The following is a 15,774-nucleotide window of genomic DNA, read 5'->3' as shown; positions in this document are numbered from 1 at the left end:
GTTTCTATCAGGAACCCAGCTTCTTGGGAAGGCCAAACAGTGAGTGTTTTTGTACTGGCTAGTATTAAGAGACAAGTGCTGTCTTCACTCAGTTCTCTAAATGGTGTCACATACTACATTCAGGCATCTTAGCAGCTCAAGTCTTTTAGTAATTTTTGCAGCATTATTTTTCTGAGATGTTTTCCTTTTGCCTTTCAGCCCATTTTTGTGTTAAGTTGTAAGAATCTGAGAGGTTGGGCTACAATTTGAAACACCAAGACCGGCAATAAAACAACTCTGACCACCTGATGGCAGAAAAAGAAAAACGTTAAGGCATTGTACCCTCACATTTTGGTTTCTTCTGCAAGTTGCATCACTTCAAGTACTAGAATCAGTCTTATTACCCGACAGCACATGCAGAACCTTCTACATCAAAATTAATTGTATTCTAACCATTCATCTAATTATTGCTCATTTAAAAGAGAACACCATCCAAATGCCAAGTTTTTCTTTCCAAAAAGTGAGTTGCCTTCCCTGTAACCCAGCACTAAATGCATCAGATACAGGAAAAGCATAATTTAATAATTATTCCATTTGTTTTTTGCCTGATCTTATTTCTGTTTGCTTTTCTTGCCTATGTTTGTTTTTGCCATCAGTTGCATCATGAAGGCTACTAACAGTGGCAAAGTAATTAGGTTTGACCACGTATTCCAACTACAGAACCATTAAGAAAATAGTGTATCTTAAACATTGGTATTTACACATGTAAATTATCCATCACAGATTGCCAGGTTCACACCTCAGATATATAGTATAGCCTGGAGTCTGAACAAAGAAAGGCTTTCAAGCTTAGTTTGTTAGATGCAAACGAAAGTAGCACCTGTTAAAATTAGGGCTCAGATTTCTAATACTTGAACACTGAACTACAGTTGTTATTTTGAAAAGAACAATTAACTAAGCTACATTTCAAGTCTGTCACTCAAACATTCCTTGAAATGCTGCATCAGAGATGGTCCCTAATATAAATCAAAGGAAGCAAAGTAATAAGAAATAGAGACTGATGACCATCAGAAGTAGTCAGTCACTATATTGCTGTAAGCTGATGAGAGAAAATCTCAAAAATTATCCTTATTCTCATAAAGATTTCTCCCTGTCCCTCTAAAGTGGCATTAGGGAGGTGAAAGCATTGACTGTAAAACAAAATCACTCTACCCATGGCAGCCCCCTTTCCGGCCAGTTTTGGGTATAACAAATTAGAAAAAATAACCTCTTTCTCTGATGCAAGTCTATTAATGATTTTTTTTCACTGTTACTGATGTTCGGTAATGTTCAGTAAAGATGTTTTCTGTACAATATTTAGCCATTCGAGGGCTTATGTTTTCAATAGGCTGACATAGACCCCTCTGATGCAGAGACATTAATAATGGAAAAGAAAATTCATAATATACTGAAAAACTTGTTTTTTCAGTTTTTGGGTGCAGTTCTCCTTTATAGCAATTTCCCCTCAAAATCTGGGTACACTGATAACCAGGTATCTGCTGCCACGGTTTTTGTTCCAGTACTTTCTAGTTATAAAATCTTTATCTGCTGTTGAGCAGGTCAGACATCATCAAAAGCATGAATTACTTTCTGTGATATTAAGAACCTTGTGTTGTGCAGTCTGTTTTCTGCAGCTGGACTTGTCACTGACTGCAGTTTGTTAAATCACCATTAATGATTTGTTTGACTTTGATGCTATCAGGGTCACTGTATCAACTTCCTATTGTCAGATATTTGATGTTAACTGGTTAGCTCCCCTGAATCCTCATCTGTCTTCTACATTGCTGTTTACCTGTCTCTTGTCTTCTTTCCCAGTGCACTTAGTAATGTGTTGGCTGGTCATATTCTCGACTTGCTGTACCAAAGTCCATGTCAACAAAAGCTGCTCTCATTTATTTGCTCTTCTGGCTCTAGTAAGAGAAAACTAGCCATTTCTGAGTATGATTTGTTTTGAGTCAAACGTTTCATGGTCCATTGTAACCAGGACTGCAATTCATCTGCCACTGAAGTCTTGTTTGCGAGTACTGTTGACATCACTGAAGTCTTGTTTGCGAGTACTGTTGACATCACTGAAGTCTTGTTTGCGAGTACTGTTGACATCACTGAAGTCTTGTTTGCGAGTCCTGTTGACATCACTGAAGTCTTGTTTGCGAGTCCTGTTGACATCACTGAAGTCTTGTTTGCAGTACTGTTGACATCACTGAAGTCTTGTTTGCGAGTCCTGTTGACATCACTGAAGTCTTGTTTGCGAGTCCTGTTGACATCACTGAAGTCTTGTTTGCGAGTCCTGTTGACATCACTGAAGTCTTGTTTGCGAGTCCTGTTGACATCACTGAAGTCTTGTTTGCGAGTCCTGTTGACATCACTGAAGTCTTGTTTGCGAGTACTGTTGACATCACTGAAGTCTTGTTTGCGAGTACTGTTGACATCACTGAAGTCTTGTTTGCGAGTACTGTTGACATCACTGAAGTCTTGTTTGCGAGTACTGTTGACATCACTGAAGTCTTGTTTGCGAGTACTGTTGACATCACTGAAGTCTTGTTTGCGAGTACTGTTGACATCACTGAAGTCTTGTTTGCGAGTCCTGTTGACATCACTGAAGTCTTGTTTGTGAGTCCTGTTGACATCACTGAAGTCTTGTTTGCGAGTCCTGTTGACATCACTGAAGTCTTGTTTGCGAGTCCTGTTGACATCACTGAAGTCTTGTTTGCGAGTCCTGTTGACATCACTGAAGTCTTGTTTGCGAGTCCTGTTGACATTTAACAGTTTGGGCTTGGGAGGACACTCAAGGAAAGCTCACACACCCCAGTCAGGATAAACCTTTTTCTTCAGAGATGTAACATACTCTGACGATTGGTAGATAAATGCATGCTGTTTAACTGTGTTGTCCTCTTAGCCAATGAAAGTGCACTTTAGGGAGGCTGTTGAAACCCAGAATGTCAAGTTGCCTCCTTCATCAGTGTAGGCCAATTTAGTTATTACTTTTTTAGCTGGTCTACCCTAGTGCTTCACTAATTTCCAATTGTAGCATGAGTCACTGTACAAAGTGTTGAAATATGAAGTGGAGAATTCCCAAATTCTGATTTTTTTAGAAAAGAGACAAGAGTCTTTTATTTTGAGGAGCTTTGTAGTATTCTGGCCTTTTGTTGCATATTTTATACTACGCGTGACAAGACATTAACTTTCTAGTGTTTAGTATAAAGAAGTGACTGAAATCATGAGGTTGAGTCACTTAAGAAGACAACTTCAGCCTGCTAAGGTGGGAGGAGTTTTGCTGCGCAGTTAAGTTACCAATCATGTGATGCTCTTAGCAGATCTTCAGGAATTGTAACCCAGATTTATGGACTCAAGAAATCAGAAATGTAGGAAGATTACACGGAGAAAAAAATACCTCTGCTTTTGTTGCCCTAACTTCAAGAAATAGTTATATTAAGGGGAGATTATAATAGGCACAAAATTAGTTATTTTGCCATAAAAATTGAATATTTAGTCAGAGAATTTGGAAGATTTGAGCCTGCTTCATTAATTCTCGTATTATCTATTCAATGCACTTTTGATCCATGGTGAACCAGATCCTATCCTAACACTTAGTTCGTGGAAGGAAAGGCAGTAATCCTGAATTGGGCACCATCCTTTCAGAAGATGTGTACACACACTTACTCAGTAATATGAACATTCATCAGTTCACTTGCAGACATGTATTTGGAGGAGTTTTCAGAATGTTTTCAGGCAGAATTTCTGGTGTTGAATATTGCCTAGAGTGGAGATCATCATGACTTAGAGGAATTGCCCCCTCAAATGTTGTTCTCAAAGAGACATGTAGGGCCCGAACACTCAAATTTTTTGTGGCATTTCGTACCAAGCAGAGATAAGAAGCTTGGCATTTGCAGCTGTTATAAAGGAACTGTTCTTTTTTGGCTGTTATGCCATCTTACTTTCAAAATTATTACAAGTCTGTAATTAAAAAATGTATTCAACAAACATCATTTAATTTTTGCAAATCCAAAGAATGCTGCTGTTTTCTGTATTATCTGACTTTCATTCTCAGCAATTTAGGATTTCCTAGACTGTTACAGTGTTTATTACTGCATTGTCTTTTAATTCGCAAGTTTACCTGTCCTCCAAATGCTTATTTTTAAATTATCTTTTTCCATATAGTATTCTTGATACGAGGAAAGTCTTTACCTAGTGTCATGACTAGAATGATGCTTTGAAGGTGGCACAATCATGCAGTCGTTAGAATTGCTACCTCCCAGCAGTTGATTTTGTGATTCAGTTCCCAGCTGGGGTGACTTCTGTATTTCCTTGTGTCTGCTTGACGTTTTTCTGCAGTCTCTGGTTTCATTGTATATACTAAAGACATGTCAATAGGTAAAATGATAAACCTTTAAATTGCCTGTACGGGCACGTGTTAATAGTCCCACCCAAAATTGGTTCTCTGCTGTATGCTCATTGCTTTCTGGGATAAGCACTGAAGTAGGCATTAGAGAATGAATGAATTGTATTAGAATATTTATTTTGTATGTGATCCTACTTTGTCTTTTTGGAATATTTTTCTATTCTATATCTTTTTTTATACTTGATATGTCATGATTATAACAGACATTTTTTTATTATTGAAAATAAAAATGAAATGAATACAGTAAAAATGTGTTAAAATACATAGACCAATTAGGGAATCATTTTACTCCTGCTTCTGTGGAATCAGTTCATGAAGGGGTAATTATGTCTAGGAATTCTACCAAATGGATTCCAGGGGCTGTGTCTAAATTCCTTCCTTTCCTGAAGACTGCCTGCACTCATTCTCTGTGAGCCATTTATGACATTGCTGTTGGCCTGGTTGCTCAGGCTTAAAAGTTCAAATTTTGCAATCCTCAGAGATTTCACATCTGGTTCATAACATTTAGGACTGTTGTAGACATCAGCCTTGGTTCTTTTTTCATGGGGACTGCTTTAAAAACATGAGGTCTTTGCTCTGATCCAGAGGTGTCATTACGGTTTTATAATGTACTTAACCTTTGCCATACATATGGAGAGGACCCAAGTGTTCCTCATTCTAAGCACACCAGATGAATGCAACTACAAAAAGTTAAAAGAAAAAAAAACAAGGTTAACAAGGAACACAGTCTGTAATCCCAGAGGCATGTAATTTTCTTTTCCACTCATTCATAATTTATGACCTCTAATCCTAGAAGTCTGAGATTAGCATTCACAGTCCCTCACAGCAGCTCATAAATTTTCTTTATTCAGAAGAAAAGCTTTCTTGTACATAAATGCCATAGGAAGTGTCCTACATTTAGAATGTGGGAAGTTCCATTCTTTATTTTTCTTGATTACCCCAAAACATGGGATCTGTGACCAGTTTTGGACATCAAAATTTAGTGATAGTATGATCTTTTTTTATCCTGTTTATCTACAAGACATAGCTGCAGGCTTAAGGCAGCTTAGAACCAAGAATTTCCCAGACCTCCAATTTCTTCTGCATTTCCCCCTCAGTCTCCAGATTGTTGTTGCAGTTTTCACTTGGAAGAAGAATGGCCTTGGATTCCTGATCTCCAGGGTTTGTTTTTTTTTACTTAAATTGTGTGTTTTTTAGGTTCTTTCATTGCCACTTACTAACAATATATTATACTGTGTGTACACTGCTGCAGAGGTCAGATCTTCCTAATTTTTTAATAGAAAAATCCAGTAGTCCCACACACACCTGGATTGCAAGATTCCACTCCAGTTTTTGTCTGTGCTCCTCAGTTTCGTATTTAGTTAGGTGTTAGGATTTTCTAGGAATTCCTACAGTTCTTTGTTTACTTCTTTATTAATAGCTTTAAAACACATAAGCAGTTTTACAACTTGAAGCTTGAGAGAGTATACAATTTGTCAGCCCTGTTGTGTTTCTTGTCCGTGTCACTTTCTGCTGGTTATTCTAGTCACTAGTTATTGGTTAGGTTTCTTAAAGGTTTTCCATTAATAGTGTTTTGACATGTAGGGGCACTCTAAGTTCAAAAAATGTGAGAAATATAGGTCCCAGATCTCTCCATTTGATTGTCATATACGTTGCATGGTTTGTTTAGGAGTTCTGCATCTTTCTTCTGGTTATAACTTCTGTAAGTCCTTTGATAAAATGACTGCTAATGAAAGATGAAACCAATTAATTGTGAGGAAGATTTTGCCCAGGGAAGGAGAGGAGACTGTGATTGGAGGTTCAAAAACCCCAAGGATACGCTGAGGCTTTTCTTCTGCCTCTAAACACTCCAGATGAAAAGGCAAGGATCAAGCTGTGATTGTTTTTGACCCTCCTTGTAGAAATAGACAGTGAGGAATGAATCATGCTCTTACGCCAGTACGGAGACCAGGGAATTTTCTGTTGGTCAACCCTGCCACAGGTTTTCCTGACAATGTAGTATATCCTCCGTATCAGAGATAAAGCTTGGCACTAGGCTTATCTCCCATGGACCTCCGTTCTCTAAATCTTTAATGTCTGTTAAGTCATTATCTTCACTCTGGAGTCGTGCTGGAGCAGACATTTATTATAATAAAACATTAGAGGCCCTACTTCAGGCTGAGCTAAAGATTGGCCTGGTTCCATCCCCATCTGTTGGCTTGGTGAATAAGGACTATTTTGATTTGATTACTGGGCCTTCTTTCTCCTGGTCAAGTGACAGGCATAGTGCCAGTAGAGTTGACTTCGTATTTAACACTGATTGGGTCCTGGTTTGGAGCCTGTCTGATCCTCTTTGTTGACAGCTGTTGACATCGGAGGGCTATAGATATTTCTGTCAGCACTAGCTTTCTCGACACCCACCAGTCCCTTTGGCTGCAAAACTTCATTTAGTACTAATGCTGACCATCTGTGGCCAGATGCAGCTTCAGTGCAGATGCCTTTTGTAGAGTCGTGTCTCAAAATTTAAATCATCAGTGCTGAAAAACTCAGTGTCAACTGAGTTAATCCCAGCAAAACACTTAGTATTGCTGGAATGATTCACCCATCTCTGCTGATTTCTTTTGGCACAGATGAGGTTTCCTTCTTCAGTATTCTTGGAACGGACTAGGATATTGAAATCTAACATTGTAGCAGTGCTGTATCAGCAAAGGCAAATGCATTAGGACAATATCACTGCACCAGCATCATCCCGTGATTTTTCTCTATCTACTGTTGCTTCCTCCACCATTTTCCATCAGGATTGGGATGGCTACCAGCAGCACCTTCATATCATGTCTTGATCAGTGTCACTTTGTCCTCCTTAGTAACTTCACCATAAAAGAAGGGGAGGTAAGCACAGATGAAAGATGAGGCACATACATTCCCTTAGTGAAGTCACCATCTGCAAAGACTGGTAACAACAGTGGATAATACATCCCGTTGTCTCCCCCTCATGATTTTTAAATTGAAAGAAATTCCTAAATTAATGAGTAAGAAAGGGAGATGGCCCTAGGAGCCCTTCTCCTCAGCTGACCAGATCCTGTAAGAGACCTTTTGGATGCCTCATTCTGCCTTCTGGGTGGTTCCTCCTGCTGCAAGGTGATTACTGTCATTGTCCATCAGTCATGGAATGAGCTAGATGGAGTGTCCCACTTATTTGAATGATGAGACAAGATGCTGTGGCTGCCCAAGGAATGGGATGAATTAGTTAAGTTTGTATTTATTAAATGTATTGTGGAAGCAGCTGCTGTGAAGAAGAAACTGGCACCTCCAATTCCAATGGTTCACCCTCCGACCAGGGATTCTTAAGGCATGGACAGTTTTTGGAATCATGTCTTTATTTCCTGTACTATTTCTGTTGGAGTGCTACGTTTTGTCACATATATTTTGCTTCCAGTAAGATCTTGCAGATGAGCTCAACAAGGTGCCGGAGCAGTTATTAAAGGACTATAACATCCCAAGTGATAATTGCCAGAGGTTCCAACCCAGCAGTGCCCCTTGTCCACAGTGCCATAGAGTGCAGTGAGGACAGCAGATGCAGGCATTGCCATTTGCTGTAACAAATTGCTTCACCTGACGGATTTTGCTAAGAACATTCATGCATCCTGCATTCTTCAAAAATGCCACCTTCATCTGCTCCACCCTGCTTTGTCCAGTATGGAGAGAGTGAAAAACAAAGTAAAACAGGAAGCTAAGACCTTAACAGATACTGCCATCAAATTTCAAGTACCACAGATGTCCCTTTGTGCAGAATCAGAATGAGCCTAAGCAGGTGCAACTCAAGTGATGTCTGCAGCAGCAGTCCGGAGATGCCACCAGTCTGGCAGGTGCTAGAGACCATGGCTTATACCAAAACTGTGATTCTTCTTTTAAAGGGATTGTGAGGACTTGCCTACCATGACCCCCTCTGGAGGCAGTCTATAGTTGGCTGTCTCTGTAACTGATTGTTTGGATTGCAATTATGCCAGGGCAGCTGGATCAGAGGCATTATTTCTAGAGTCTAAATGTTTGTCTCTGTGTATCCTCTTTCAGAGCCAAAACAACTTTATTGTCATTCAACCAATCCCTAGTTACAGTTGAACAAAATTTTGTTCCTCCAAGCTCAGGCACAAAAAGCATAGCAACAGAACACAACAACATATAAGAATAAACAGCAATAACACAGCAACAGTGAAAGAGCCAACTGAAGATCAGAAGCCTTAAAACAAGCATGATACATCCACCACCATCTCCATGCATCACCATCAGCATTTATAATCAGTTCTTTCATCTGACCATCCAACTGCTGCAACCTGCAGGACCGAATGGTTGCACCATCCCTAGCATCATCCAGGCTAAAGTACTTCCTTCTGACCCTCTTTCTAACCACAGTCTTCTGAACCATCTCTAATTGGAGGGCCGAATGGCCACACCATTACCAGCAACCACCAAGTCCTTCCTTTCTTCTGACACTACTGGCCCTCACAGTCCACCATCCAGTCCATTTCCATCACTGTTTCAATCACTCGAACACTATCTGCTGCATCTCTCAAGGAAAATCCATTAACAAAGCCCAAACAAAATTCCATTGCCCACACACCGCATCAGCTCGGCTCACCATTGTGGGCCTAGCTTCCAATGCTGTGTTACCAGAAAACAGGCAATAATTCCATTAATGACACCATCAACATTTCCTCCGCAACATCCACTGACTCAACAACAAAGGCGGACTCACCATATAAAAAGATTCACACTGCACAACATAAAAACAAAAAGTGCATATTGGGAGTGGAGAGGCCACTGCCGTACAAGATGCCGCCATCTTCCCACTTTCACCTTCAGATATCCTTGGTGAAGTTTACCATAATTTTGTCTGCATTCAGCTGCAGTGTGGACATTGCCAGGAGAGAATGCTCTTAGGTGCATGAACACCATTAAAAGCCAATTGCACATCAATGTGATGGAGACAAAAAGAGTTCTTTTGACCCTTCAAGACCCTGTCCCTTGAAGTGCCATTGCCATACAAAAAGACAACATGACAATTATATAGAACATAAACACACATGGAAGTATGCTTCCACATATCTTGTGTTGGGAATAGCCCATGTCTACTGAGAGCTTCTTGACAGCAACCCACATTCCCTGGGAAGTGAACTGCTTAGTGGGCAGGCTCAGTCATTGTCTTATGATGCCATACGAGTGGTCTCTCAAAATGACAGTAACATGGAATATTTCCCATCACTGGGAGAACCCTTGCTAAGATGTGTTTGCATCCCCAGCTAACATTAATGCAGAAACTTCTTTTCCATAATACCCTGGCAGTGAAATGGCTCAGGGACCCTGTGGTCCAGAGGTGTCCATCTTGTCTGCTGTATACCTTTCATCTCTTTCCCCTAATTCCTAAGTTTATTTTGAAAGCAAGTCTGTACAAGGCCAGAGTAATTTTAATAGCCTCATTTTGTCAAGAAACAGCCCTGCTGTGACCCTGTTATGGCCTCATCTTGTAAGCAGACCTATACCTCTGAAGGCATTCAGGAATTTCCTTGCACACTGTTCTGGCAAGCATCACGTATTCTCTCTCTTCATCTAACCACATGGTTTATACAGTTACATTGATGGCCTGGGATGCTGCTTACCTTCCTAAGGTTGGCCAGGTAATTTTTCACCCAGTGATGCTTTACTACAAAGATGTGTAGAGGTAATTGGTTTGATTTTTACAGCCTGTGCTTCCTCTAGGGGTTTGGACCTGTTCATTCTGCCTGTTTCTGTTGTGCTGGACCACCTGCCACTCTTTCTTGATATAGACTTGAGTTATAGCTTTATCAAACTGCAGCTCGCTGCTGTATAAAACTTTCATCTGGGAGAATGCATTTTTTCCCTTGATTTCTGTTAAGGTCTGCTAAACATTTCTATAGAGGCCCTTTCAGTTTTACTCTATTTAAGGAACTTCTTCCACCTTGGGATCTGAATTTTGTTTTGGAAAACCTCACTGCTCTTCCATGTCAGCTTAGAGGCAAAACAGGCATTAGGTTTCTGAGATAGAAGGCTGTATTTGTAGTGGCTTTCTCTTCAGCAGTGCAGTATCTGAAATCCAGGCTTCCTTAGTATTCTGTAAAGACACTGTCTCCATAGGTAGCTTTGCTTTGTTTTGGATAGAAAAGTGACAAGAAGTACTTCTCAATTTGTTCTGTTATTGCCCCTGGTAAACTGGGGTCAAGGTTTACAAACTGTCTATATGAATGTATAAAATTCTACTATGAGCATTATAGTAAATATTTATGTAGCAGACCTCTTTAGCCTCATATAGGAATGCTTCACTGGATGAAATTTGTGCAGCTGTAATTATGATCATCTTTGCATATTTTTCACTAGATGTGATCTCCAGGTCTAGGCTGCCTTCAAGCCTTCTCTCATCCATGGTATTCTTTAACGATGCTGCCAGCAGGATAGTCTGTGGACTGTATCTTGAATTTGAAGAGTATAGACATGATTTGCTTGGTTCTGAAAGTTGTAATAGGAGAGACTGTGCCATTCACTGGGCACTCCTACATTGTAGAGGCTGCATGATCTTTATACCATATGTCTGAGGCTATAGCTGTGCTTCTTCATGACTTGAGTCACAGTATTGTTAATGTTCATGTCCACATGCTGCTCCTTTGTGCACAGTTTGAATCTGCGTGGGTGTATGTATTTTTCTTCATACAAGGTGCGTCACTGGCAGTGCACAACTTGGCCCAGCAGAATCATTGTGGCTTTTTATTCCTATTTTTGTTCTCCAGTGCCTATCAGCGGTCTGTCTCCTACATGACCTGGCAGAAAAGTGAAATAAGCATTTCTCCATCCATGTCTCAAGCTTGCTGTGATAACAGCTGCGTAAGAAAACCTATCTAGGAGAATTCACTGCCTGGTGTTTCTGGCACTTTATGCAGAGTAGCCTGAACCTCATTGCAGTCCAGCTAAGGGTAGCCCACCAGGTCCTTCAGGCCCAGAAGGTCCACTGTTACAGTCAGATTAGTCTTTGATATCACACTTGATTCAGTGAGGTTATTAACAAGACCTGGACCTATACAGGCCATTTCAGAGTTTGCTTGTTATTGTCCTTGATTCAGCATCTGTTTAAAAAACAACTCTCTAGAACTTAAGTTTTAACTCATTTGCTAATTTAATTTCCTGAGGTAGTAATTCCAAATCCTGCCAGCTCATAAATGGAGCAAAGATCTTTTTAACTTGGTGTTAACATTTAGCAAGTTGTTGTTCCTACTATTTAGATTATGGTCAACAAAAGTGATGTCATGGAGCATAGGAGCAAACTTTTTTTTATAAGGCAACACCTTACAGCAACCCATAGTAAAAAAAAGTTTGTATACGTCTTAACATCTTTATACGGGCAATACTTAATACACATAAAGTCTCTCCATATTCAACAATAGGTCTTACACTGATGGTGTATATCTTAAGTAATACCTGTGTATCTCTATTAGAGATAGGTCCATAGCATTTCTTATCAGGATTTATTACATGTACTTCAAATTTCAGTCTATAATTTACCATAATACAGAACTCTTTTATAATGCAAGCGGAAACACAAATCTGGTTGTCTAAAGCATATGAGTAATTATTTATTTTCCCAAGGTACAGTATTGTACATTGATTAATATTAACCATCATACCTGACATACCCCACTCATATAAGCTATATAAATATTTCTGAAGTTAGTAATGATCATTGATATTAGTGACCATTCTTCCTGTTTTAATATCATCCACAAATTTACTTAGCCACACTGATTCCGAGCTTGGATATTCCACCATTACCAGGCCAAATAGCAATGGACCCAGCACTTTTGGAAACAGAAAGGGGGATAAGGTTCTACTCCCTATACAGGATAAGGATTTCAGTTTGCTAGTGAATAATGGTGTGTTGTATGTTTTGCAACAGGACACATCACAAAAGAAGTAAATTGTTTTAAGTCCGTTTCTTAACGCATTGATAGCTTGTTTTAACCTGGCAACATGAAAGTTTCTTCAGATAAAGTCTCTGATATCAGAGACTTACTCAGAACAGAAGAAACTGGGTAGTGGTGGACTGATTCTCTCTAAGGACAGTGGTGGAGTGATTCTTTCTAAGGATAGTGGTGGACTGATTCTCTCTAAGGACAGCGGTGGAGTGATTCTTTCTAAGGATAGTGGTAGACTGATTCTCTCCAAGGATAGTCCTAGGCTTATTCTGATCCCAAATTTGGCCCAAGACAGTTCGATTCCAGGTTTCAAGATCCTTAGCAGCAGGGGGGGGGGGGGGTGTCTCAACTCCTTCCCACTCTGGAGGCCAGCCTCACCCTAAGGGCATGGCTGAGTGGGCAGACCATTCAATATGTAGTAGGTTCATAGTTAAGTAATTGTCTAGCTGCCCTTGTGAGCAATTTTAAGCCTAGCCAGTTTTCCTTTTTTTGTGCTCAAAGTAACATATCTCATTTGGTTATAGATTGGCCTTACCCATTCCATGGTTGATAATTATATATTACCCCTGATGAGAATAACTGGGATCATACCGTAGATAATTTGAGGGGACCCATGCATGGGATAAAGCATTTAGGAGCTGCCTCTGTTCATTAGTAGTACAGGGGCAGTCCTGGATAATTTTCTGTTTCATCCATAAATGCTGAATTGCGCTTGAAAATGGATGGGAATGAATTTTGTTTTATATGAATGGGGAGTCTGTTCAACAGCAACAGTATCCTCTGCAAAATATATCTGCCCCTCCAAACTGTTCTGTTCATGTTGCAGAAGAGGTTTAGATGACTAGACTTGACTGTTTCTGATGCCATTGGACCTGATAATGTGCAGTTAATCCATCAATAATGGGTCAGGGATGCCTTGTACACCTCTTAGTAGTCTACAGGATACGAAGTATATAGTGACAGAGCTTTGAGTCTGGCATATTATTTAGCCCTTGTATCCTTTTAGGAAGGTATATCTGTGGGTGTACCAGTTGTTACATGTGTATGACAGATGCATGCCAAAAGAGGCATTATAAATGATTGACCTAATGAGCCCCGAGTAAAGTGAGACAATGAGATCTCTAGATCTGGACACAATCCCTTTGTTTGTATACTGTGGAAGGACTTTCTTACAGCAGTACACATGTGCTGGTCAAAAGTTAGGTGATTGTCCACGTAAGTTCCCAAATCCAAAACAACTGGGTCAACTCTTAGGGAAATATTGTCAGCGTGGTTGTTCCCTGGGGCAGATGACTTCCCAAAAGATACAGTAATGCATTTTTTGGCATTTAGTTTCAGTTCATGATTTTGACACCAGTTGCTTATTTGAGACAAACCTTCCTGCAGAATGTCTAAGCAATTTGGGGATTCAATGACTGCTCCTTTCTTACAGTCATCTGCAAACTTAGTCAGCCATAGCCCTGTAGTATTGTTTTTTTCTACAGAAAAGTAAATGCCAAACAGGAGAGGTCCCAGCATAGAACCCTGGAGGACTTCAGTAATGACTGGTTTCTTTGTGAAGGTAACTTCCCCTATTTTGATTATGTGCATCCTGTGAGCCAGGTGGCAATCAAGTCAGGTGACACAGGATTTTGTCACAGTTTATTTAGCTTTTCTACTCTGCCTGAGTGGGGAATTGTCAGAAGCCTTGGCAAGGTCATGATTTGCAGCGTGTACCATTTTGCATTTATCCACTGCTTGGTGACCTTTTCAAAAATCCACCAGCTTGAGTAAACATGAACCTGCCCTTGATAAAGCCAGACTGAGACAGGTGCACTGTTTGGAGGCTCCCTGTGTCCTGAAGTTTTTCCATGGCTTTGTTCAGACTTATGGAGTAGTAGTAGGGGTCTAATATGTTAAAGGCAACTCACAAACTTTCTGCTGTGCTAGATTAAATCAGTTCTCCAAATGTTTTCAGTAGAAGGGCAAGAATCTCTGCAGTCAACATAGAGGTTAAGGATTCGAGATGTAGTTCCTGTATGATTTGAGTTCCCCCAGACCTCATGTGCCTACTGTGTGACCTTGAGCAAGTCCCTTAACCAGTCATTTTCCCCAAAATGGGGCTGTGTATCCAGTGGGCCTACCTTGTTAATGGATGGGTATTATTAATCTGTCCCTGTCTTTGCATCCAGGGCTGACTTTTGGTTTAACTCGTGTGTGGCAGCTTTTTGGCCTTTCATGGTGTTGTCTTTTCCCAGCAATGTTTGACAAAGTAGTGTCTGGTAAGAGTGCTTATGTTATGGTTGTAAATATTTTGTTTCTACTGCCTTTTATTGAGCTTGCCTTTCCCGAAGTCCTCAGATTGTCATTTTAGTAGCCCATCTTTCGAGTGGCTATCACCTCAGCAAGATTCAGCCTTTTGAGGGCTGATCCGTGCTTTTTACTTAATGTAATTTTGGGGTGTAGTAAACTGCTCCACTTACATCCAGTTATTCTTGAAGGTTCTGAAGAGAAAAAAAAACTTCTCAATGCCCTGGGCATACATTGGTTTTACAAAATGTGAGTGCTAAAGAAGAGAAAATTGTAGCAAAATAGTCTGTAACCACATAGTTGGAAGCTTAGTTTTGTTATTTTCTGCCCTTAAGAAGACAGCAGAGGTCATGCAATTACAGTGAACTGACAGTCATCGCGAGTGAGTGCTGCTGGTCATTTATGCGTATTTACGCTTAACACGGTGCTCTGGATGCATGAGCTGCTTTTGGAGTCCTGTACTACAAGACATCTTAGCTTCACTTCAGATTTGTGAAAGGAATTTTTTAGTCTTTAAATTGCTTAGCAGTTCGTCTTGTTTTGGATCCACTTCATGGTTGTTCTTGCAGTAATACAGATAAGGAAATAGCCACTAGATTCCTTATACAGTAAGGAGTTCTAAAATGGTTCTTGTTTTACAGATCCTCGGTTTACTTTTCATTCTTGGCTATGCTGCATCACTTTCTGTTAATATATATGTCTCTTAAACGTTTATAGTATAATAAATCATATTGTGCTTCTTTGTTGCTGTTAAATGTCTTGTTTGATTGGATGACAGATCTGGTGACCCTGGCAATGACCATGCCTTCTTGCTTGGACACAAATGTTGCTCACATAGGCCAAAAGGGGGCTGCTGTCACAGACATATGGAATGAGATTGTTTAACTTGGTGAAGCATCAGCAAGGAGAAAATTAATTCCCGTTATTTGGATGTATTTCTGGAGTCCCTCTCAGCTTTTCTTTACATTGGGGTACATACAGTTCCTTTCAATGTGTCACTGAATAGTTGGACCAGGCACTCTGTCCTTCTTTTAACACAGAACTGAACCATTCATAATGTTTCCTGTTAGACAAAATGAAGAACATAAGCCTCTCTCTCTCTATATATATATA

General features: G+C 40.0%; 1 protein-coding gene across 1 annotated transcript in view; it reads left to right on the top strand.

Annotated features, from left to right (window-relative positions):
- The window catches only part of OCRL (OCRL inositol polyphosphate-5-phosphatase), a 2,544,778-nt gene extending 2,542,582 nt beyond the window's left edge, over positions 1 to 2,196 (top strand). The window contains exon 24 of the mRNA XM_044057236.1: positions 1 to 2,196. This exon is cut by the window's left edge and continues 1,743 nt beyond it. The gene's annotated coding sequence lies outside the window, so the exon portion shown is untranslated.
- Positions 2,197 to 15,774: the final 13,578 nt, after the last annotated feature.

The sequence above is a fragment of the Protopterus annectens genome, chromosome 15.part0 (genome assembly GCF_019279795.1).
Source record: "Protopterus annectens isolate FY-2018-M chromosome 15.part0, PAN1.0, whole genome shotgun sequence".
Classification (NCBI taxonomy): Eukaryota; Metazoa; Chordata; order Ceratodontiformes; family Protopteridae; genus Protopterus; species Protopterus annectens.
This window is presented reverse-complemented; position numbering and strand designations above follow the sequence as displayed.